Genomic DNA, 23,570 nt, shown 5'->3' on the forward strand with positions numbered 1-23,570 from the left:
CGGAAGCCACTCCTCTGTAAAAGGCACATGAAAGCCCGCTTGGAATTTGCCAAAAGGCACCTAAAGACTCTCAGACCATGAGAAACAAGATTCTCTGGTCTGATGAAACCAATATTGAACTCTTTGGCCTGAATGCCAAGCGTCACGTCTCGAGGAAACCTGCCACCATCCCTACGGTGAAGCATGGTGGTGGCAGCATCATGCTGCGGTGATGTTTTTCAGTGGCAGGGACTGGGAGACTAGTCAGGATCGAGGGAAAGATGAGATCCTTGATGAAAACCTCCTCCAGAGCCCTCAGACTGGGGCCAAGGTTCACATTCCAACAGAACAACAACCCTAAGCACACAGCCAAACAACGCAGGAGTGGCTTTGGGACAAGTCTCTGAATGTCCTTGAGTGGCCCACCTAGAGCCTGGACTTGATCCCGATCTAACATCTCTGGAGAGACCTGAAAATAGCTGTGCAGCAATGCTCCCCATCCAACCTGATAGGGCTTGAGAGGATCTGCAGAGAAGAGCAGGAGAAACTCCAAATACAGGTGTGCCAAGCTTGTAGCGTCATACCCAAGAAGACTAAAAGGCTGTAATTGCTGCAAAGAGACTTCAACAAAGTACTGGATAAAGGGTCTGAATACTTGTGATATTACAAAATAAATAAATAAAAATTGTCTTGTCATTACAGGGTGGTGTGTGTAGATTGAGAAGGGGGGAAAAAACTATTTAATCAATTTTAGAATAAAGGCTGTAACCTAACAAAATGTGGAGAAAGTCAGGGGGTCTGAATACTATGGACAAACAAAAATATTGTAAAACTGTTGTAAAAAAAATATATATATATATTTAAACATTTGATTACAGAAGGAAGAATGCCAAAGGGATGTTTATATTTTATAAACTTCATTAACTTAAAATAAAATACAAAAAGGATATTCCCCCCCAAAAAATCCCCATTTATTTTATACTGCTAAGGCTTTTTACACTTTTGTCATAGCACTGTGAATTACCACACCGCAGTGCTTACATACTTCACCAAAAAGTATAAATATTAGTAAGAAAATCCATTGTACAGTACAAATTTCACTCAATCTACAAAATAAGTTAGTGTGTCAGACAAATATTGCAGTTATTTACTGAGTTAACATAAAAATGTAGTAGGTAGTTTTGAGTGGAAATAAATGGCATACGGTGCAGTGGATTAAAGCAATTAAGTAGTACTTTCAAGTATTTTTACTTAAGTCGTTTTTTGGGGTATCTGTACTTTACTATTTATATTTTTGACTACTTTTACTTCACTACATTGCTAAAGAAAATAATGTACTTTTTACTCCATACATTTTCCTTGACACCCAAAAGTACTCGTTACATTTTGATTTCTTATTAGCACGATAGGCAAATAGTGAAATTCACACACTTATCAACCGAACATCCCTGGTCATCCCTACTGCCTCTGATCTGTGGGACTCACTAAACACACATGCTTCATTTGTAAATTATGTCTGAATGTTGGAGTGTGCCCTTGGCTTTCTGTAAAAAAAAATACAAATAAAATAAAAAATGGTGCCATCTGGTTCGCTTAATATAAGGAATTTGATACTTAAGTATCTTTTAAACCAAATACTTTTACTCGGGTAGAATTTTACTGGGTGACTTACTTGAGTCATTTTCTATTGTCTTTACTTTTACTCAAGAATGATAGTTGGGTACTTTTTCCACCACTGATAAGGCGAGATGAGCGAGTTGTTTTCTTCCATTTGGTGCATCATGAACGCGACCATGGAGAACAGTAGATAGGAGGGAAACTGGGGCACATTCTTTAAAGCAGCAGTCGTCAGACCAGCGGGCGAGGGCTGACGTGGAAGGGGGAACCATACCAAGCCAGGGGGGTAGCCAGGCACCTGGTAAACACAGCCAGCATAGACCTTTGGAAAGACTGACAACGTGGAGAAGGAAGGAGTGTAGGCCAGGCTCAGGTCGGAGACAAGACCATGAGCAGTAATTCAAGGGTTGGGTGTGTGTGTCTGTGTGTGTTAGTCCACGTCACTCATGTCACTGACAGGTTCGTCCTGAACGATGCTAAGATGGTTCATGGCACGTTTGAAGGCAGTCTGAACAGCCTTACGGATGCTGGATGTTCTGCCCTCCATCTTGATCTTGTCGATGGTCTTGTCGATCCCCAGAGGGACCATCTTAGACTTAGTAAGCCATTGCCTGAGAAGAGAGAATAATGAAATCAAATTCAGCTACATTTCTTCTGATACAAATCTGCAAACATGTAGAACTTATAACACCAATTTGAGTTATTTGTGTTGTTGTCTGTTGGTTGTGTATGAATTCACAGCACGTATTGAAATAACACTTAACATTGCAAATGAAGATTGCAAAATGGTATATCCATGTATGTTGCTATCAACAACAACAACAAATCCCTTAGCATTTAGTATTGGAGAAAAGAGAAGATGTCTCACCAGCTGCGTTTGTTTGTCGAAGAATAGGACGAGGAAGAGTTTTTCTTCGTTCTTGAACTGCATCCGTTCTCCGGGTCGGAGGACGTCGAGGGGAGGCATGGGGATAGACATCCCGTTGTGCTGGCATCCCACCTGGGGCATGTGGGGGTCAATGATCTAACGTGGTGGAAGAGGTGTACCAGGTTTACTAGGGAGTGGTGCCTGGAGTGTTATGGCACAGTATACTTGAATACACACACACACACATGCTCAAACACACACATTGTCAAACACACACAGCTGGTGCTTGTGTTGAAAAGAGGTGCGTCCACTTAGTCCTCTTAAACTAAGGTCAAATCAGATCTGTTTATTTGACAATGGCACCATCTAGAGGGCTTGGAAGATATGGACCTAGGATTTATTCTACCATGAAAGGCAAAGACAAAACTTGTAGGATGTGTGGGTGTTACACCTTTCAAACAGAGTGTGTGAACATCACTCACTCAAGATTTGATGAAGGGGGTAGCAAGCAGGGCCTTAAATTAACATCCACCAAATGCAGGTAGATTTTGATATTGGCGCATACAAATTGGTCAAATTGGTCAAAGTCAAGTATTGGCACGTGCGAGTAGTGATTTATAGAAAAATAAATGGGGCTGTAGCTGTTTAAAGTACTTATTCCTTTTGGTTTCATATCTGGCAATGCACAAATAAATAGGAATCGTAACGTTATAGCTTCTCACCTCGCGAAGCAACACTGCCTGGCTGGAGGGCTGTGTGCACTGCGAGTGAAGAGCTGAAAGGTTTGTTTTAGAAGCAATGAGAAAAGGCATAAAAGTTGGTCTAACTACTACAGTGTTTCTTGTACACTTACATTGTTTTGTTCACAAATAAGGTTGTTTTTCAATGTGAGTTTGCTTCCACTGTGGAAGAGGAAGAGTCGTTGTCAGCCTCTACTAGTCAGATTCTCACTGGCACACTAGAATCAACTCCTTGCCCGTCAATTCCCGGTGTCGACTCTCATTTCTGGGTGTCAAGCATCAACTCGCCGACTCCTAAGATTCAGTATTTTTGCAAGGGAGGAAACTAGTTGCCGTGGCTACCTCTGAGAACAAAAACTCTGCATCTATCACAGCCAAGAAAGAACGAGCTAACGAGGGAGGGAGCGAGAGAGGATGGGCACAGTCAGGCATGAGTCTGAACCGTGCATCGGTAATCAAAAGATGTACAGGCTATTGCAATCAGTGATGACCCGTCATTCAGGGTATGTTATTCTGGCATTAATACAGGTCCCATATCAGTTTGCAAACAATGAAAAAATATATATGTAAAATTGAGTTAAAGGCCGCATACAAGCAGACTCTTGTTTGCTTTCTTGAGTAATGCAGCTCCAAAATGCAGGTGTGTCAGCCTAGCACAGTGCTTTCTGTGGTGGTGGGGCAGCCAGCAGAAAATACGGAGCATTGAGGTTGGTAATATTCTCTAGTTGCACCGTGATTGGCTCAGTGTTCTGTCACAAAATCTACAGGGAGAGCTCAAATTCAAGCCCCTTGCGTGTTGCCGTAGAGTTACATTAGAAGTGCCCATCCAAGAAGGATCAAGGTCATTGGCCACAGATAAAATTAGGTCAAATCACATATCTACAGTAGCTTTGATTGGATTGATCATGTCAACGTCATACTTTCAAAATCTTACCTAGCAGTCATGAATCACGTCAACAATCTACTGTAAAATCCTTTTGAAATAAAGAGAAATTATAGATAAAAAGTATCGGTGCTCATCGGCAATAAACATTACACAACAAGTTGGAAATCACAAATTCAACTATGAGTGGTTTGGAAGGAATAAGTGGCTAACTGGCAAAGCAATCACTAGCTTGCTGTTCAGTGGAGTGGATGTGTGGTCCAAGTCTGGGTTTAAGGGTCTCTTTCTAAGCTTATAAGGATAAACATTCAACATTGGCTATGCTGTCAATCCAGCATGACTTCTACCATATATCCAGAGATTGGCAGACTGATGACAATTTTCCCACAAGAAAGACCGCCACACCACCTCTTCCTGTTCAAGTGAGCACAGCACACCAAAGTGAGTCCAAAATGTATTGTATGCTGCTGCATAAATAATGTAATATGTCAGGGAGATATGTATACTGTAGCTAAGAAAGTAATACTATGTGTATGTTGTGTAGTAAGCTGTTAGTAGCCCAGGTGCCTCACCTTAATGATTTGGTCCATTTTCCCCCTTTAGCCTACTGTTCTGACTTGGTGGTGCACATAGCTTATAGCCTGTTTAACAAAATGTCATAATCAAATATTGTAAGAGCTTTCATTGTCTGCTTATATGCTCCCTTTATTTATCTGACTTGGTGTACAGGGAGAACACTGTAAGAATGGCCCATGTTCTGAATTCTGTTGCTGTACATTTCAAAAGTGCTGAACAAAGTTATTGACTAAGTCCGTCCTACCTCGCTCATTAATTGCTCGTCGTCCCCTGATGCAATAGTTTATACATCTCAATTGTCAGAAACCACATTTGTTTAAGCAAGTCAACCATATCATCTATGTTTTTTTAAAAGGCAGTAAATGAGGCTGAATGAACGGTTTTGCTACCAGACAAGGTTCGTCTGATAGCCAGGTGGAACAGTGGTAAGGTGTTGGGACTGCAATTGGGACAGCTTAATGTAGGCCCAAACAGTGTGTGGGCACCGTTTGTCACCATTATAGTCCAATTAATGTATTGTGTTGTGTTGTGGCATGGATCTTTTTTATTTTTTTAACCTTTATTTAACTAGGCAAGTCAGTTAAGAACAAAGTCTTATTTTAAATGACGGCCTAGGAACAGCCTGTTAACTGCCTGTTCAGGGGCAGAACGACAGATTTGTACCTTGTCAGCTGGGGGATTTGAACTTGCAACCTTTTGGTTACTAGTCCAACGCTCTAACCACTAGGCTACCCTGCCGCCCCATCTAAAAAATGTTTTGAGTTTACCCCACCAAGATTTACATCCTAAAATGGCCACTGATCGCAATGCGGTGTCCTGCAATGTCTCGTGCAAATTCACTAGTAGGGGCTATAAAAGGAGGAGACTGAGCTATTCTACACAAAAACAGGCTAAAACACACACTTTTTCCTAGCAAAGAGAAAGACCAGGCGAGCCAGCAAGGGAGAGAGAGGATCGAGTCAGGCAGACAAACGTGCACATAGGTTATATCTTGGTAATCTGTATCTCGCAATGTCTTGTCTTTCAAAGCCTCGCAAATTCACCAAAAGTACATTAAAGTATATAATAGGCTATCAATGGCTAAGCTATTATTCATGGTGGCAGTGAATTGAAGTTAAACATCACCAAATGCTTATTTAATTAAACCCTGTCTGGCTGTTGATATCCTAAGTCAGGGCTCTCCAATCCTGTTCCTGGAGAGCTGCCTTCCTGTAGGTTCACACCAATCCCAGTTGTAAACTAACCTGAATCAGCTTTTCAAGCAGCTAATTATTGAATCAGATGCAATAGATTAGGGTTGGAGTGAACACCTACAGGACAGTACCTCGCCAGGAACACAGTTGGAGAACTCTGTCCTAGGCAATCGATCGTAAAGCAGGGCATCCCCACTAAACTTGGAAATGGCAAGTTCACTTTCTCATCCATAAATGCAAATACGGTTCAGCAGCTTAAATCATCAGGATGGGGGGCATTGTTATTAGAAAGGACGCCTACCATGGATCGCTAAAATAATGATTATGATCAGACTTAATCAATTTTAATATTATGGGGACACCTACAGTGCCTTCAGAAAGTATTCATATCCATTGACTTATTCCACATTGTTGTGTTACAGCCTGAATTCAAAATGGATTAAATCGATTTCTCCTCACCCATCAACACTCCATAATGACAAAGCCAAAACATGTTTTTAGAAATGTTTACAATGTTTGCAAATTTATTGAAAATTAAATACATAAAATCACATTTACATAATTATTCACACCCCTGAGTCAACACTTTGTAGAAGCACCTTTGACATTGATTACAGCTGAGTCTCTGGGTAAGTATCAAAAGAGCTTTCTCACTCCTGGATTGTACAACATTTGTCCATTAAGCTCTGTCAAATTGGTTGTTGATCATTGCTAGACAACCAATTTCAGGCCTTTCCATAGATTTCAAGTAGATTTAATCAAAACTGTAACTCTGCCTCCGGAACATTCACTGTCTTCTTGGTAAGGAGCTCCAGTGTAAAATTGGCCTTTTGTTTTAGGTTATTGTCCGGCTGAAAGGTGAATTCATCTCCCAGTGTCTGGTGGAAAGCAGACTGAAAAAGGTTTTCCTGTGCTTAGCTCCATCCAATTTATTTTTTATCCTGAAACTCCCCAGTTCTTAATGAATACAGGCATAGCCATAACATGATGCAGCAACCACCATGGTTGAAAATATGTAAAGTGGTACTCAGTCAATAGTTGTATAGGATTTGTCCCAAACATAACACTTTGTACTCAGGACAAAAAGTGAATTGCGTTGCCACATTTTTTGCAGTATTACTTCAGTGCCTTGTTGTAAACAGGATGCATGTTTTGGAATATTATTCTGTACAGGCTTCCTTGTTTTCACTCTGTCAATTAGGTCAATATTGTGGAGAAACTACAACCACCATTTTCTCCTAACACAGCCATTAACTCTAACTGTTTTAAAGTTTACTTCCTCTCCGGAAAATGAGTTAGGAAGGATGCCTCTGTCTTTGTAGTGACTGGGTGTATTGATACCCTATCCAAAGTGTAATGAATAATTTCACTAAGCACAAAGGGGTATTCAATGTCAGCTTTTTTTTATTTATACTCAGCTACTAATAAGTGCCCTTTTTTGCAAGGCATTGGAAAACCTCCCTGGTCTTTGTGGTTGAATCTGTGTTTAGAATGCACTGCACGACCTTAAAGATAATTGTATGTGTGGGCTAAAGTGATTAGGTAGTCATTAAAAAAATTATGTTAAACACACCATGCAACTTTTGTGACTTGTTCAGCAATTTTTTACTCCTGAACCTTTTTAGGCTTGCAATAACAAAGAGGTTGAATACTTATTGACTTAAGACATATCAGCTTTTCATTTGTATTAATATGTAATAAAAAATACAAAAAATAAAATACAAAAATACCATTTTGATATTATGGGCCAGTGGCCAAATCACAATTTAAATCAATTTTAAATTCAGGCTGTAACACAACGTGAAAAAAGTCAAGGGGTGTGAATACTTTCTGAAGGTACTGCATACATTTGGCAGCCAAGCATGAGTTATCAGTGTAGCCTATTATAGTCTAGACATGACTATGAAATAACTTCACGCCTAGAATAAAAACCTCCAGGCTTCCATCAAGAGTGAATTCAATTTGAGGGGGAAAAAAATAATTACAAGGGGCAGTTTGGAGTAATCCTGTGTGAATCGTCTTCTGGAATAACACACATGCTTGGATAATAATTACATAACCAACGTCTCTAGTAATACCTGTCCGAATAGCGTTATAACATGGCAAAGAATGGGCTTATCAGCGTAGAACGTGCAGCATCATCACATGGGATCGTCAAGGCTGCGTGCAGCAGAAATATCACCAAAATATTGTCGTTCCTACACATCACCTATATAAAAAAATATATATATTTAAAATGGGACTTTTATAGGCTAAGTTAATGAACAAATGGGCATCATCATGTTCATATCAGTCCTCTAGAACGCAAATGTAGTCTTCCTAGTAGGACGCAGCAATAATGAGGTGCATACGTGTGTGTTTGTCTGTTTCAACTCCTTTTGGGAGTTGAGCAAGAGTCGACTCTTGACTAACCACAGCAGTCAGGAGTCGACTTCAAAAATCCTGGAGTCATGCACCACTAAAGGCATCTGCATGTTTCCCAGCCAGAACAGATTATGCATATATTATGACGACATTGTGACATTTTTGTTCATCTTTGAGGCAAGCCGAAGTTGGTAGCCGAAGTCTAGTTTTTCAAGCAAATGTCTTTTAAGGGAGTATGCGAGCACACTCGTTCGGTTCGCCTAGCTGAGCATGCTGATGCCTAACGACACGTGACAACTTGAGTGGCCCCATTACCACGGTAAACTTAAAAGGGGCAGCTGAACATTTGTCTCATCTGTGATATTTTGATGAGAAGACTCAGGTCACAAAATATTAAATTGAGCAATACAACACATTACTTCTTATTAGTAATACACATTTCTTGACTTAGAAACACAACTAAGCATACTGTGGCAGGTAAACAAAAAGAAGAGAGAATGAGACAGTCAGGTGTCATACATACGCTCACTGTCACTCACCAAGGCAGGATAGGAAGGGTATCCGCTACATTTTGCCCAAACTAGCTTTAGAGGTTCCAGAACAACTGTTGCAGCACTAGCAGGCATCCAAATATTGTTATTGCCAACTTCTATGGATGCAGGAATAACAACAATCAAGTTAGGATGGGTTCACTGTAAATATAGCAAAACACTTCCAGAGGCATGCTAAGTTACAGCCTCAACACATACAGGTTAAATACATCACACCTCACTGAAAAATGTAATATTACAAAAATACAATTTGGAATGTAAATCATGAATATAATGGCTTTAATTTATGTTTCTCTTGCTTGCATCGTAGTATACTACTGAGAAGAAAAAAAACTCTGGTTATATCCTAAAGCTAGAGCCAAGAGTTGGGGCACATTTTGAGGTACTGTGCTTTTTACTGGTATTTTCAGCATTGTCCACTAATGTTGCTGCAGGTAGGAAATCCTTGGAAATGTTATGTAATTGACACAAGCTGTCTCCAATCAATCAAACAATGTCTGGATGTGCATGTGTGTTTGGCAGGAGGGATTACTTAAGCCAGGGGAGGAGTAGCTCTGCGAATCATAAATCACACAAAACCTATTATTTTGCAGAGAATACTATTTGTAGATCAGTGATTCTACATCTCACTTTGCTCAATCTGATCCTCTCCAACAGACTTGGAAGTAGTACGGTAGCTAAAAATAGATAATTTAGGGGCCGTAAAAGGGAAAGTCAATTAAACCAAACATGGAAGTATATTGTAGAAAATTTGGGGGGTAGCCCACAATGGGATTCGAACCTGGATCCAGCGACTGTCAATGGCTTCCCATGGCTTAGGCGATCCGCCCACCTAACACACACGCACAACAAGACATTGACTGAGTGGAGACAGTTTGTGTCAATGAAATAACATTTCCTATGATTTTCTACCTGCAGCAGACCTAGTGGATCATGCTGGAAATGCCAGTAAAGCAACAGTGCCTCAAAAGCTACCCCAAAACTCCTGACCCTATAGCAATAGATCTACTTCAATAACTCTTAGCCAGACCTCATATGATACAATACACACAAACACACTTGCCTCCACAGTCTCCATTTTCCTGTATGATTAACATCAATACTGACAACTTACCGGCAGCAATCCTAGCAGCTCTGGCAAAGTTCCCGGTTTCTATACAGGCAATGAGCTCGTTCTTATCGTCCACAGTGTTTCTTCGGACCAGGGCCGGTTTACCCTTACCACATGTTGGAAGACTGAGGTTGCTGCTGAAATCAGGAAAAGGCATCCACACTGAGTCAGACTGCCTTCTACATGACACACTATAGAGAAATTACAAATCAAATAAATTTATATAGCCCTTCGTACATCAGCTGATATCTCAAAGTGCTGTACAGAAACCCAGCCTAAAACCCCAAACAGCAAGCAATGCAGGTGTAGAAGCACGGTGGCTAGGAAAAAATTCCTAGAAAGGCCAAAACCTAGGAAGAAACCTAGAGAGGAACCAGGCTACATAGTTGAACTACCAAGTACCACCATGTTCAGCAGTGAAAAGTGTACGAGCTAGAGATGCCGTGCCTACATTGCTTAGAGCGTTTGATTGAGCCTGCCTGTGTTTCCACAGTTGGGTCTATTCTAGTGGTTCCATTGTGGAAGGCGGGCTCGATCAAGCTCAGTTTAGGTAATTGAAAGACAAATTCTACTTGAACCCAGGTCTGTTGTGAGGTATATGCATGTACCTACCTGGTGCTGCCCAGCAGACTACCATTAGTTAAGATGCTGGTTTCTAGAGGCCTGCTGGCAGTTAGCTCCCTCTCTTCATCAATAACCTCCTCCATCACAAAACCATTAGACAGGCCTGAGGCGAGTAACACAGAGCAGTACAGTAGAGTCCGTATACTACACATAAACCAACTACAGCATAGACCTACAACATTTGAACCTTTATTCATAAAGCATCTCAGTAGGGGTGCTGATCTAGGATCGGTTTAGTATTTTAAATTATAATTAATAAGATTACATAGACAAGGGGAACCTGATCTCTTAATTCACAAGTCTGTGAAGATCATTTTCTACTTCTTATTCATGCTCTATTTAAGAGTCCCTTTAAGATAAGTAATTTTTTTCTGACAAGTGAGAAGAACCCTATTTACCTGTGTCAATGTGTTTGACAGGGGACTCCCCGTCTCCACCCCCCTCGCTGACCCCCACGCTGGGGTGGAGGAGGGTCTCCAGCCTGGGGATCATCACCGACAGGAAGGTCTTGGTGCCCAGCTGAGGGCACCCTGTTTGGGCCTCGCCTCTTCCTCTCCCCCCCTGGTTCTTCCCAGGGCTAGACGTCTTGGATTTTCTGAAGAGCACGGCAGTGCGGCGGTTGACAGTCGTCCCGAGGGTTGGGCCAGGGTGGAGGTGGCCACCACACTCACGCCCCCCTCTAAGAGAAGCAGGGGGTTCTGGGACTCAGAGTGGCCATTGAGAAGGGTCTTGGTAGTGGTTGAGAATGTGTTGTTGGGTTTCTTCCGGTCAAATTTGACCTGTCCGTGGGTCTTGCTGTCCGGGGGGGTGGGGTGGATGGGTTTAAGGGTAGGGGGTTCTGAGTTACTCTCAAAGTGCAGGAAAGGAGGACAGGAGTCAGAGGGTTCCAATTTGGGAGGTAATGATTTGTCCCCTGTTGAAGAATACGAGAGAATACAGTGAGAAAACACAGAAAGCATAACATTATATAGATCACAATGTAATATGAAATGAGGGAATTGCACATCTTGAATAAAAACACCAGAACCATTCCTAAAGCACATCATCCTTATCCTTGCAGAATTACAAGACCTCAATACAAATTATCTTGCCTTCTATAATGCATAGCTAAATAACCAATGAAACAGCTAAATATTTTAAAATCACGCAAAGTATTCTGCATTCTAGAAGGCAATCTAATAGTTACTGAGTCAGTGTAGGTTTACTGTGAATCAATTCAGGCTCCTAGCATATCAACTCCACTGTACCAATACCATGTTAAAGAGAAAGCCATGCTACCATGCAGCTATACTGTATAACTACAATAGTATCCCACTTCAACACTCATCAACCAGGCAATGGGATGTCCTGAGACAAGGGATATCATGTGACCCAGCATGACTACGTCATAGCAGGTTAGCATGGCTAAGCACACTTTTTTATTTTTATTTCACCTTTATTTAACCAGGTAGGCTAGTTGAGAACAAGTTCTCATTTGCAACTGCGACCTGGCCAAGATAAAGCATAGCAGTGTGAACAGACAACACAGAGTTACACATGGAGTAAACAATTAACAAGTCAATAAACACAGTAGAAAAAAAGGGAGTCTATATACATTGTGTGCAAAAGGCATGAGGTAGGCGAATAATTACAATTTTGCAGATTAACACTGGAGTGATAAATGATCAGATGGTCATGTACAGGTAGAGATATTGGTGTGCAAAAGAGCAGAAAAGTAAATAAATAAAAACAGTATGGGGATGAGGTAGGTAAAAATGGGTGGGCTATTTACCGATAGACTATGTACAGCTGCAGCGATCGGTTAGCTGCTCAGATAGCAGATGCTTGAAGTTGGTGAGGGAGATAAAAGTCTCCAACTTCAGCGATTTTTGCAATTCGTTCCAGTCACAGGCAGCAGAGAACTGGAACGAAAGGCGGCCAAATGAGGTGTTGGCTTTAGGGATGATCAGTGAGATACACCTGCTGGAGCGCGTGCTACAGATGGGTGTTGCCATCGTGACCAGTGAACTGAGATAAGGCGGAGCTTTACCTAGCATGGACTTGTAGATGACCTAGAGCCAGTGGGTCTGGCGATGAATATGTAGCGAGGGCCAGCCGACTAGAGCATACAAGTCGCAGTGGTGGGTGGTATAAGGTGCTTTAGTGACAAAACGGATGGCACTGTGATAAACTGCATCCAGTTTGCTGAGTAGAGTGTTGGAAGCAATTTTGTAGATGACATCGCCGAAGTCGAGGATCGGTAGGATAGTCAGTTTTACTAGGGTAAGTTTGGCGGCGTGAGTGAAGGAGGCTTTGTTGCGGAATAGAAAGCCGACTCTTGATTTGATTTTCGATTGGAGATGTTTGATATGAGTCTGGAAGGAGAGTTTACAGTCTAGCCAGACACCTAGGTACTTATAGATGTCCACATATTCAAGGTCGGAACCATCCAGGGTGGTGATGCTGGTCAGGCGTGTGGGTGCAGGCAGCGAACAGTTGAAAAGCATGCATTTGGTTTTACTAGCGTTTAAGAGCAGTTGGAGGCCACGGAAGGAGTGTTGTATGGCATTGAAGCTCGTTTGGAGGTTAGATAGCACAGTGTCCAAGGACGGGCCGGAAGTATATAGAATGGGGCCGGAAGTATATAGAATGGTGTCGTCTGCGTAGAGGTGGATCAGGGAATCGCCCGCAGCAAGAGCAACATCATTGATATATACAGAGAAAAGAGTCGGCCCGAGAATTGAACCCTGTGGCACCCCCATAGAGACTGCCAGAGGACCGGACAGCATGCCCTCCGATATGACACACTGAACTTTCTCTGCAAAGTAATTTGTGAACCAGGCAAGGCAGTCATCCGAAAAACCGAGGCTACTGAGTCTGCCGATAAGAATATGGTGATTGACAGAGTCGAAAGCCTTGGCAAGGTCGATGAAGACGGCTGCACAGTACTGTCTTTTATCGATGGCGGTTATGATATCGTTTAGTACCTTGAGCGTGGCTGAGGTGCACCTGTGACCGGCTCGGAAACCAGATTGCACAGTGGAGAAGGTACGGTGGGATTCGAGATGGTCAGTGACCTGTTTGTTGACTTGGCTTTCGAAGACCTTAGATAGGCAGGGCAGGATGGATATAGGTCTGTAACAGTTTGGGTCCAGGGTGTCTCCCCCTTTGAAGAGGGGGATGACTGCGGCAGCTTTCCAATCCTTGGGGATCTCAGACGATATGAAAGAGAGGTTGAACAGGCTGGTAATAGGGGTTGCGACAATGGCGGCAGATAGTTTCAGAAATAGAGGATCCAGATTGTCAAGCCCAGCTGATTTGTACGGGTCCAGGTTTTGCAGCTCTTTCAGAACATCTGCTATCTGGATTTGGGTAAAGGAGAACCTGGAGAGGCTTGGGCGAGTAGCTGCGGGGGGGGCGGAGCTGTTGGCCGAGGTTGGAGTAGCCAGGCGGAAGGCATGGCCAGCCGTTGAGAAATGCTTGTTGAAGTTTTCGATAATCATGGGTTTATCGGTGGTGACCGTGTTACCTAGCCTCAGTGCAGTGGGCAGCTGGAAGGAGGTGCTCATACTATATGGTATGATGGTGTGACTAACTAGGAGTTAGTGGTTACGGTTAATTCCTGATCTAGCTATAATTTATATCTAGTTTCGGCCAATAAAACAAAGAACTGAGAAGCACATGACATCCTGACACCAGGTCACTGGCGATATCTGAGTGCTTGGCCAAAGCCAGGTACCCCCTCTCCTGACGCTGAAACCCTCATATATGCATTCATCTCCTCCAGTCTTGACTAATGCAACTCGCCACTCTCCAGCATCAACTCAATGTCCTTCCATAAGCTCCAAATGGTTCAAAACTCAGCAGCTTGCCTTCTCACCAACACTAAGCCCCGGCAGCACATCACTAATGTTCTCCGTGAACTCTACTGGCTGCCAACTAATTAATTACAAGATCTTCTTCCTGACCTACAAAGCCATTCACCACCCTGCTTTACCTCTTAAACTTTCTTCTCCTCTACCAAACCACACACGCAATCCATTCTGCCACAGAAGGCCACCTTGACATCCCAGGTCAAAACTACAGAGCTTCGGAGAGAACGCCTTCTCCAGGGTTGCTCCTAGGCTCTGGAACTCTCCCGAGCCATCCGTGACGGAGTTCATCAACATCTTTCAGTCCCTCCTAAAGCCCCACCTCTTCGACAGGGCCTACCCCCCTCCTGTATGGGCAAATATTTACAGTAAGGGTCAAAAGTTTGGACACACCAACTCATTCAAAGGTTTTTCTTTAGTTTGACTATTTTCTACATTGTAGAATAATAGTTGAAGACATCCAAACTATGAAATAACACATATGGAATAATTTGGTCAAGAAAAAAAAAAAGTGTTGAACAAATCAAGTAGCCACCCTTTGCCTTGATGACAGCTTTGCACAATCTTGGCATTCTGTCAACCAGCTTCATGAGGTAGTCACCTGGAATGCATTTCAATTAATAGGTATGTCTTGTTAAAAGTGAATTTGTGAAATGTCTTTCTTTCTTAATGCGTTTGAGCCAATCAGTTGTGTTGTGACAAGGTGGGGGGTATACAGAAGATAGCCCTATTTGACAAAAGACCAAGTCCATATTATGGCAAGAACAGCTCAAATAAGAAAAGAGAAACGAGAAATGACAGTCCATCATTACTTTAAGACATGGTCAGTCAATACAGAAAATGTCAAGAACTTTGAAAGATCTTCAAGTGCAGCCGTAAAAACCCATCAAGCACTATGATGAAAATGGCTCTCATGAGGACTGCCACAGGAAAGGGAGACCCAGAGTTACCTCTGCTGCAGAGGATGAGTTCATTAGAGTTACCAGCCTCAGAAATTGCAGCCCAAATAAATGCATAACAGAGTTCAGACATCTCAACATCAACTGTTCAGAGGAGACTGTGTGAATCAGGCCTTCATGGTCAAATTGCTCAAATAAATCACTACTAAAGGACACCAATAAGAGGAAGAGAGACTTGCTTGGGCCAAGAAACACAAGCAATGGACATTAGACTGGTGGAAATCTTTCCTTTGGTCCGAGGAGTCCAAATTTGGGATTTTTGGTTCCAACCGCCGTGTCTTCGTGAGACACAGAGTAGGTAAATCGTTTGGAAATTGCTCCCAAGTATGAACCAGACTTGTGGAGGTCTACAGTTTTTTTGGAGTCTTGGCTGATTTCTTTTCATTGTCCCATGATGTCAAGCAAAGAGGCACTGAGTTGTAAGGTAGGCCTTGAAATACATCCACAGGTACACCTCCAATTGACTCAAATTATGTCAATTAGCCGATCAGAAGCTTTTAAAGCCATGACATCGTTTTATGGAATTTTACAAGCTGTTTAAAGGGTGTTTAATGTTGTTTAATGCTGTTTAATGACTCCAACCTAAGTATGTAAACTTCCGACTTCAACTGTATATACACACACATACACAGTATGTTCCCCAATGCAGATAACGTAACAACTTGAAAAAAACCTACCCTCGTTATCAGGGCTCTGTCCATTGGTCTTCACCCCCTCTGCCTCCCCAGCTTTACTCCTTTCTGGATGGGATGACCAGTGGGAGGAAGAGGAGTAAGAATGTGAGTGGTGGGAGGCTCTCCTAAGGCTGAGGCTCATCTCACTGCGCACGTTGTTGATGGTCTTCTTGAGCAGCTTGAGGCTTTTGGAGCGTGACGGACTGGACTTCATGGAGTACGTCATGTCCAGTTTCTCCAGCAGCACTTTCAGCTGCTCCTCCAGAGGCATGCGCTGCCGGTTGGCTGGGACCAATAACTGGTCCACTGGGAAAGGACAACAAGATAATACTGTCATTGGGAGACATTTGCTTGATGTTAACTAAACAATGAGTAGCCTATGTAAGTAGAACTATATTGAGGATCCAGATTAAGCAAACTCCTAGACAAAAATGCTCAAAGGAGCGTCTCAATTGACCAGGAATATGCTTTATTAATTTGGATCTGTGCAAACACTGCTGTCTGTTCCAGTATTCTACATTGACTGATTTATCCATTATATTTCTACAAACTCTTCGTCTCGCTAGGTCTTTACCATCCTCCCAGGAAAACCGCGGAGGCGCTTCAATCTTGGGCGGTTCGGAAAGGTGCATCCCACCATCCTTCTCGAAGCCGATTCGTTCCACATCCCTCTGCGTCTTCCTGATCAAAGCCCCACCCTGGTCTCGGAGACGGGCGGCCGCACGGTGGAAGAAGGTGTCCTTACAGTTGTACTTCATGCAGTTGAAGATGATGAGGTTGAAGTCGGACTCAAAGTCATTCAGGTTGCTGTAGGCCTGGTCGTCAATGCGTTTCCTCATAGTGGCAAAGTCCATGGGGTTCCTGATGTGGTCAAGTATGTCAGGCACCTAAAGGTTTAACGATAGACAGACATATAGAAACATCTGATAGTCGGCACATACAGAGCATTGAGATGTAAATGTAAAATCCACAGTCTGATATTTTTGGAAATACTTTTTGAAGATGTTATAGTCAGTCCAAATGAGATGGGCCAGATGCTATGCTAGGAGGAGAATGAAGAATTTAGATATAAATCTAGTATAAAAAAAACTAAAAACCATGAAAGTTAATAAAACGTGAAAGGACAAAAGCAGCATCTCAACTCTAGTCTGGCTGACACCAAACTCCTGACTTCACAGTCTGGAGAGGCTGTTTGATGTTAGGGTTAATGAAGTTGATTAAGAAGGGGGCTGTGCCTCGGTGTCTTTCTTCCTAGAACACCCACATGTACAGCCACACACAGTCCCTGAGCACCGCTCCCTTCCATTATAACTGTTGGATTTTTTTATCCAAAATACACAAGAGGTTTAAACTCTCCAGGGAGGAAAAAACCCCATTTCAGAACACCAATAATAACTTGATGAATTTCTGGCCGAATATTACATTATTATACGGACTCCTGTCCAAACCAGTGGCTCTCCCTCACTGTGTACCAAGCCAGTCGCGTCAGCAAGGCTATCTCAGGCCGTGTGTACATGTTATAGTAAGAGCTGCTCTCCTAGCCATGGTAAGTAAGCGTTACCTCTTTGATGTCGAAAGGATGGGCAAAGATATTGGACTGGTCTCTCTCCTGTAGCTGTTCCAGCACAGACCTGAGCAGGATACTGAAGGGAGTCAACTGGACCTCCAACAGGCTCTGCTGCATCTTCATCTGAGGACACACAGGGGACCATTAGCATCATGGTGTACTGTACATGGAACCATGGAGGGAGAGAGACAGGCAGAGACAGAGAGAGGGGGTGCAGCTCCAATTGATACTATACTACTAATTGTCTTATAGTTGGCTTGTGAGCTATATTTATGTATTGTTGGCTTGCAGGGACAGCTACAGTTATCTAACCTACATCTTCTCTCTTGAGTTTCTCTCTTGCGTATGTATGAGCTCCAGCAATAGCCTGGCTCTCTCCAGGTCGTGTCTTAGACGATGCAACTCCTTGAACTGCTCCTTCATAGCCCGGCTCTCCTCCTCACTCTCCTTCTGTGTTGGGAATCACGCAAATCAGATTTAGAAAACATCACAGACAAGTACAGTTAAAAAAACAATATCACCAACATTAGGGTTAGAAAACAGAGGAATTGTAATCCAACAAGGAGAGCAGTAGAGCTCTCATTTATACAAACAATCATATGCCTCTGGGTAGTTTTGGCCTGTTCTCTTTGACATTGCTACAGTAATAATGAGAGGGATATGTTATAATGATAGGAGTGTGAGAAGAAATGTAGTGTACCAGCCAGGGGACGTGAATTGTGTAAGAAACAGGGGGCCGTAGTGCATGACCAGCTGACTGATCGGTTGTGCAGCATGGGTCTTCTGGTGGGACTGTTGGATGGACTGTAGTTGTCTGATGAGGGGTATGCCGTTCCTGTCTCTTTAGAGTCCAGTAGTTTAGAGCCAGCTCCACAAATACCTTCTTCTTCTGCATAGACACCCAGTTGAGGATGGTGTTTAACCTAGGAACAGATGGAGAAGATTTTAAAATTGTTACTATGTTGCTTATTGAAGGAAAATGTCCATGTCTGTAATTGAATAACATGTTTTTTCACTTTAAGTCTTGACCTCTTTTTCTATACAGTGCTGTGAACTGTCAGTTAAGAACAAATTCTTATTTACAGTGACGGCCTACACCGGCCAAACCCGGACGATGCTGGACCAATTGTGTGCCGCCCTATGGTGACTCACAATCACTGCCGGTTGTGATACAGCCTCGATTCGAATCAGGGTGTCTGTAGTGACGCCTCAAGCCCCGAGATGCAGTGCCTTACACCATGCCCAAACCAGGCGTGCACCATCGTGTGCAAATTGATTTTGTCCCCTCACACCAAATGCAATCATGGCACGCAGGTTGAAATATCAAAACAATTAATTTGGGGACAGGTCGAAAAGCATTAAACTTATTTAGCTAGCTAGCAGTTGTTAGCTAAATTGTCCTATTTAGCCAGCTTGCTGTTGCTAGCTAATTTGTACAGGGATATAAACATTGAGTTGTTATTTTACCTGAAATGCACAAGGTCCTCTACTCTGACAATTAATCCACACATAAAACGGTCAACCAAATCATTTCTAGTTATCTCTCCTCCTTCCAGGCTTTTTCTTCTTTGGACTTTGTATGGTGATTGGCATCTAACTTTCATAATAAGGTGTATTACCACGACCGACCGACCTCAGTTCGTCTTTCAGTCACCCACGTGGGTATAACCAATGAGATGACACGTGGGTATATGCTTCTATAAACCAATGAGGAGATGGGAGAGGCAGGACTTGCACCACGTTCAGTGTCACAAATAGAACTGACTCCTATTTTAGCGCTTGGTAACGCAGATGCTTGTTGGCGCGTGCGAGCAGTGTGGGTGCAATGATTGAAAAACATGTATGTGTAAATATATTTTGCGATGCGAGCGGTGTAGTCAACATGTTAGACCGCTGTGCCACTCTGGTGCCCAGATGAGCATGCTTTGTAATGTTTGTAAAACAAAAAATGTCTTACTAGTAAGAAGTGATGTGGTATATTGCGCTGTTATTTCATTATTTGTGACCTGAGTCTTTTAACCAAAATATCCCAGATAAGACAAACATTTTCAGCTGTCCCTTTAAGGGTGGGATGTTAGCATGGCAACAAGGACAAGGCTCGAGTCCAGTCTGCCTGTGAGATCGAGAATCTGACTAGTAGACAATGTGTCTTCGCTAGCAGTTGAAACAAACTCAAACATTGAAAAACTTAACTTGTGAACAAAACAATGTAAAAAGCCAAGACACACAAGTCTCAATTTATTAGACTTGAGTAAATTACACCACATTTATGCCTGTGCTTAGCGCATCTAAAAACGTATCTTACTGCCGCACTTCAATCACAGTGAGCACAGCTCCCCAGTCAGGCAGTGTTGCTGCACATGAGGTTGGATATTATAGGATTTGTAGTTCTTTGTGCAATTAGCATTCATATGATACAAAACAACAAATGCTTTGAAAACAGCATTTATTTTACTTCTAACAAAATGTTTATTCAAAAACACAAGTGAAATGCAGAGCCCATAGATGGGCAGGGACTCTGCTGTCCTAGCTTCAGGGGGAAGCTGGTTCTACCATTGGGGTACCAGGACAAAGAAGAGCTTGGACTGGGCTGAGCGGGAGCTGGGGTGACATGAAAGAACTTGAAAAGGTTGAAAACCAGGCGGGCTGCTGCGTTTTGGATAAGTTGCATGGGTTTGATGGCAGAAGCGAGTTTGCCCCATTTCAGATTCTCTATTTTTGCATATTTTTTTACACTGAAAGTTATCAGATCTTCAACCGAAACCTAATATTAAATTTCAACAGCTACATGAAGTGTTTGGTTGCAGTCATTGCAGCTGAAGGTGGCACAACCAGTTATTGAGTGTAAGATGGCAAAAGAAAATTCACACAGGGACATTGGGTATTGCATAATTATGTTTAAATAAATGAAATAATTATCAACATTTTGTGTTATATTAATATTAATGTTTTGTTTGAAAATCTGACAATAGATCAAATCAGAAAGGGGACAAATACTTTTTCACGGCACTGTATGTTGTCTATTGTCACATTTACTGATACGTCTGGTCATCTGCAAATTATGAAAATTATTCTTAGATGAATGGTGGGTGAATCTACCTTTGGGGAGGAAAGCTAGGCACAGCCACGGGTGGGACCTCTTTTTCTGTCTCCACCTTCTTGCTCTTCACCTTCCTGCCTTTCATCAGTGCACTGACGCCCCTCGACTTCTCCCCTTTCAGAGGGGAACACAATCCATTTTGGGTTTTGGTGTCCTCGTAGATGGTGAGGGGTCTCTTGACCGAGCTGTTGGGGGTGTGAGACCCGCAGTAAAGTAGTCTTCTTCACCGAAAATGTTGGTTCGCCTGTCTCCTTAACCTCCTTGATAGGTTCCATCTTCATAAAGAGTCCGGCTTTCTGAGCACAGCTGACATGGAAGGCAGGGTAGCAGTTCGCCTTGTGACACTGGATACAGGCCCCCACCCCCTTCTCCTTACAGAGGTAGCAGGTGAGCTTCCAGCGGGCGGACGGAATGTTGCTGACTCGGTCGATGGGCTCGATGAAGACCGTGTTGGAAAAACCTATCTCCGGCACCCACAGGGGGCACACCACATGACCCCAGCGGTCATCGTCAGTCTTTTTCACTGCTCCGCCTTTATGAGGACACAGTATGCAGCCTGCGGGCTGGGTGGGCAACTGGAGGCAGTGCCGGCACAGCCACTGTCCCTCTGGGATGTAAGCGACACCGTAACACTCTTGGTGCACGGCCAGGTTGCACATGTCACAGAAGAGGATGACGTTGCTGTCCTGGCCATCTCCATCCATGCAGATGCAGCAGACAGCGTCCTCGTCTATGGTCAGCTTGTCCTGGCCCTCCTTCTCCATCTGGGTCTCCTAAAGTTGATTCCACTGCGGGATCGGGGCACCACCAGTACAGAGCTTGCTTAGGAATGGCAGCAGGCAGGTGTGGGTGCATCTGCACGCACAGCGAGGTGAAGACTTTTGGAGGATGGCCTGGTGTCAAGAAGGGCAGCAAAGAAGCCACTTCTCTCCAGGAAAAACATCAGGGAAAGACTGATATTCTGCAAAAGGTACAGGGATTGGACTGCTGAGGACTAGGGTAAAGTCATTTTCTCTGATGAATCCCTTTTCCGATTGTTTGGGGCATCCGGAAAAAAAGCTTGTCCGGGAAAGACAATGTGAGCACTACCATCAGTCCTGTGTCATGCCAACAGTAAAGCATCCTGAGACCATACATGTGTGGGGTTGCATCTCGGCCAAGGGAGTGGGCTCACTCACAATTTTGCCCAAGAACACAGCCATGAATGAAGATCATTACCAACACATCCTCCGAGAGCAACTTCTCCCAACCATCCAGGAACAGTTTGGTGACGAACAATGCCTTTTCCAGCATGATGGAGCACCTTGCCATAAGGCAAAAGTGATAACTAAGTGGGCAGGGGAACAAAACATCGATATTTTGGGTCCAAGGCCAGGAAACTCACCAGACCTTAATCCCATTGAGAACTTGTGGTCAATCCTCAAGAGGCGGGTGGACAAACAAAAATCCACAAATTCTGACAAACTCCAACCATTGATTATGCTAGAATGGGCTGCCATCAGTCAGGATGTGGCCCAGAAGTTAATTGACATCAGGCCAGGGCAGATTTCAGAGGTCTTGAAAAAGAAGGGTCAGCACTACAAATATTGACTCTTTGCATCAACTTCATGTAATTGTCAATAAAAGCCTTTGACACTTATAAAATGCTTGTAATTATACTTCAGTATTCCATAGTAAAATCTGACACAAATATCTAAAGACACTGAAGCAGCAAACTTAGTGAAATTAATATTTGTGTCTTTCTCAAAACTTTTGGCCATGACTGTACGCCAGATGAAATTTACTCAAGATAGTCCTCTTAGTACTTGTACAGCAGTAGCTATACACTGAGTGTACAAAGCATTAGGAACACATTTATAATATTGAGCTGCATCTCTTTTTGCCCTCAGAACATCCTCAATTTGTTGTGGCATGGACTTTACAACTTTACTTCCACAGGGATGCTGGCCGATGTCTCCCATGCTTCCCATAGTTGTGTCAAGTTGGCTGGATGTCCTTTGGGTGGTGGACCATTCTTGAAACACACGGGAAACTGTTGATCGTAAAAAAAACAGCAGCGTAGCACTTCTTCTCACACTCAAACCGGTGCGTGTGGCACTTACTATCATTCCCCATTCAAAGGCACTAAAATCTTGTCTTGCCCATTCACCCTCTGAATGGCACACATACACAATGTCCCAATTGACTCAAGGCTTAAAAATCCTTCTTTAACCTGTCTCCTCCCCTTCATCTACACTGATTTGAAGTGGATTTAACAGGTGACATCAATAAGGTATCATAGCTTTCACCTGGATTTACGTGGTCATTCTATGTCATGGAAAGAGCAGGTGTTCCTAATGTTTTGTACACCGAGTGTATCAGAGCAAGTTACAGTTGAAGTCGGAAGTTTACATACACCTTAGCCAAATACATTAAAACTCAGTTTTTTTCACAATTCCTGACATTTAATCCTAGTAAAAGTTCTCTGTCTTAGGTCAGTTATGATCACCACTTTATTTTAAGAATGTGAAATGTCAGAATAATAGTAGAGAGAATGGTTTATTTCAGCTTTTATTTCTTTCATCACATTCCCAATGGGTCAGACGTTTACATATACTCATTTAGTATTTGGTAGCATTGCCTTTAAATTATTTAACTTGGGTCAAACTTTTCAGGTAGCCTTCCAAGGGTTCCCACAATAAGTTGGGTGAATTTTGGCCCATTCCTCCTGACAGAGCTGGTGTAACTGAGTCAGGTATGTAGGCCTCCCTGCTCACACACGCTTTTTCAGTTCTTCCCACACATTTTCTATAGGATTGGGGTCAGGGCTTTGTTATGGACACTCCAATACCTTGACTTTGTTGTCCTTAAGCCATTTTGCCACAATTTTGGAAGTATGCTTGGGGTCATTGTCCATTTGGAAGACCCATTTGG

At 42.9% G+C, this 23,570-nt stretch overlaps 1 pseudogene; it reads right to left on the minus strand.

Annotated features, from left to right (window-relative positions):
* Positions 1–891: 891 nt before the first annotated feature.
* The window catches only part of LOC115133250 (bromodomain-containing protein 1-like), a 32,079-nt pseudogene continuing 9,400 nt past the window's right edge, over positions 892–23,570 (minus strand).

The sequence above is a fragment of the Oncorhynchus nerka genome, linkage group LG8 (genome assembly GCF_034236695.1).
Source record: "Oncorhynchus nerka isolate Pitt River linkage group LG8, Oner_Uvic_2.0, whole genome shotgun sequence".
Lineage (NCBI taxonomy): Eukaryota > Metazoa > Chordata > Actinopteri > Salmoniformes > Salmonidae > Oncorhynchus > Oncorhynchus nerka.